The following is a 2,734-nucleotide window of genomic DNA, read 5'->3' as shown; positions in this document are numbered from 1 at the left end:
CTCAATGTGACATTAATGGCTCTCAGGGGCAAGCTGTCTGTTGGGAGTTTCAACTGTCCCAAAGCAGAAACAATTGATGTATACAAATTTGTGAATACTGTTACCAAGACAATTCAGAGCTACTAGCTCAAATATGAGGGGGGCTGCCACAAATCAAGCATGGCAGGATAGTACTGTACATGTAAATATGGCTATACAGCACATTACTGTCCCTACACAGCACATAACTGTCCCTACACAGCACATAACTGTCCCTACATAGCACATAACTGTCAACTACATAGCACATAACTATCCCTACACAGCATGTAATTGTCCCTAAACAGCACATAACTATCCCTACACAGCACATAACTGTCACTACACAGTGCATAACTGTCCTTACACAGCAACACAGTCATACACATGTAACTGTTTTTATACAACAGCTCTGCAGACTATCAAACAGTCATCTTTCTTACTGCTTTCTCTGAAAGATGTCAGGAATTCTTGATATAGGTCAGTGAAGTATGACAAAACATGACAATGCACAAGATTTTTAAGTACCGTGGTAGTGATAATCATTATTTAGGACCTCTTCCATGGTATTCATATCCATTAGTTAATGAACTTATGATGGAAGAGTTGGTTCTAGGGACTAAATTCTGAACACGTTTAAGTGTCAAGCCTCAGGAAGACCATTACCCTCTTCGTTGATCTTGTGACAAGAACAACTAATTCACAATTAAAACGTGTTTACTTTGTGTTATTGACCAGATGGTGCATTGCTTGGCATGCTCAAGCAACTGGGTGTATGGGCATCCTGGATGATTTCATTTCTTTCTATCTATTAGTGTTAACATTGGCAAGAACCATGAGCACCTACTTAACCATACAAGGTTTCTAAATATAAGATATGTTAAGAAGCAATTTGGGCAACTTTGCCTGTCCAAAACAATAACTCTAATAGCAAACTGTGCAGGTTGCCTCCCAGCAGTGCTGCTTCACAAATATTTGGATAGTTATCAATAATGTTTTTTCTACTTTATCACTACATTCTACAAACAGAGTTGTCTCTTAACAATGCTTTTAGTTTACCAAAAGGCATTTTACTTTTAAACTCAACCACTTAGGCTTCGGTCACATTTCCAAACCGGGGCCCGGTCGGGCAGCTTTTGGGAGCGAAAAGAATAATATCTAAGACATCAAAATATACAAAATATCAAAATAACATACATTATAAGGCATGATATGTCTATATTTCTATAGGCATACATTTTGATTTGTTTCTAAAAACATCCCGGCCGGGCCCCGGTTTGGAAATTTGACCTAAGTTATTGCAAATTTTGTCTTTGTAATCCTGTATTTGCCCATCCAAAGTGCTGTTAGCTTAGGTACCTCCCACAGTGAGAGAAAATCCATGCATGGTGGCCCTGATGTTGGCAGGTCTACTGGGACATGTAATGTCTCTCTGCTCATGCCCAGAACACTCCTCATCCATTAACTTAATCCATAAAGAGGATTATTCAGAGATCCTGCAAGCTGGTTTCCAGGCAAGCAGCTAAGATGCAGATTAGCAATGTCTGTGAGTCCTGCATAACATAAGCTTGACTGGTTCTTCTTCTGGTCATGTGCCTACATCAATGGTTTGAGGAATCTAGCATGCTAAGGGGGGGGGGGGGGTACTCTTGTCTGGGGGGGATCATTGCTATTTTAGTATTTCTGTATTGTTTTGGTTTCAAGAAGCCCATGATTTGCATAACTGTAGCTCCTCAATGGGTGGAGGCACTACTTGCTGTTCAGTTCTTGCCAACTAAACAATAGCTGCAGTATTCTTGTAAATTTGCAAATACAGCTTAGGTATACAGACTTCATGTCAGGCTTGGTACCAAGTGGGCGATACTGCTTTATAAGTATAAGTCTGTTCTGTGCTCATTATAATGATCAAGTTTGTGGTAGATGGTGTTACACTTATTCTCAACGGCAGATTACATGAAAGCATGGAAGGCTTGTGAAAAACAGCAACTCTAAGACTTATTATCTTGTTATTATTTTCAGGTTCCAGCTAGTCTACAGAGAAGACCTAACGTGAGAGGACATAACATCACAGGAAACCCTACACAGTCTTCAGCCATGTTGTCCTCTTCGCTCCCAGAGGAAATGGTCCTGAGGAGGGATGCTGGCATAAATGTGATCTGACACCTTCAAATGGGCCCATTTAGACACATCTTTGCAGTTTCTCATCCTGACAAGCAAAAGCCCTCTGAGGACAACTAAAGTACCATTACAGCCAAATGCTGGTCCCAACAAGCTTGGTGAAGGAGCTGCTCTGTCAACAATAGTTCATCACCTGACTGTGTTGCCTAGGCACATTGGTTCAGACAGATCTTCTGACTGTAGCAATTGCTGTTGCTGGGTCAAGAAATGGAGGGTTGATGTAGCAAAAGTGACTTCTTGGGACTTAACTGTCAATACCTATTCACACGACCCATTTGCCAACGTACTCGAGCGCCAAAACAACAACTGACTATGCTCAAGTAGTAATCTGTATGGACACTGAACAGCGTGAATTTTCATCTTAACAAGTGATTGTAGTTTTTATTTTTTAAGCAGTCATAATTCCAACAGCTTACTCTACTGAAGATAGCTCACGAGTGTGGATCTCAACTGGGGAGAACAAAACACCAAAACCTACAGTTCATATTATCTAAAGGGTTACAAATATCAAGCCATCCCAAAGTATTCATCAGCCTAT

General features: G+C 40.6%; 1 protein-coding gene and 1 long non-coding RNA gene across 2 annotated transcripts in view; one reads left to right on the top strand and one right to left on the bottom strand.

The window, feature by feature from the left end:
• The window catches only part of LOC118406566, a 98,373-nt gene extending 95,645 nt beyond the window's left edge, over positions 1–2,728 (top strand). The window contains exon 3 of the long non-coding RNA XR_004830046.1: positions 2,038–2,728. This is a non-coding gene — a long non-coding RNA (uncharacterized LOC118406566). The remainder of the gene's footprint in view (positions 1–2,037) is intronic.
• The window catches only part of LOC118410585 (putative WEB family protein At1g65010, chloroplastic), a gene marked incomplete at its 5' end in the record, with an annotated part of 343,380 nt that overhangs the window by 104,829 nt on the left and 235,817 nt on the right, over positions 1–2,734 (bottom strand).

Source organism: Branchiostoma floridae, chromosome 2, assembly GCF_000003815.2.
Source record: "Branchiostoma floridae strain S238N-H82 chromosome 2, Bfl_VNyyK, whole genome shotgun sequence".
NCBI lineage: Eukaryota > Metazoa > Chordata > Leptocardii > Amphioxiformes > Branchiostomatidae > Branchiostoma > Branchiostoma floridae.
Note: the sequence above shows the minus strand (reverse complement) of the source record. Positions and strands in the feature narration are given on the sequence as shown.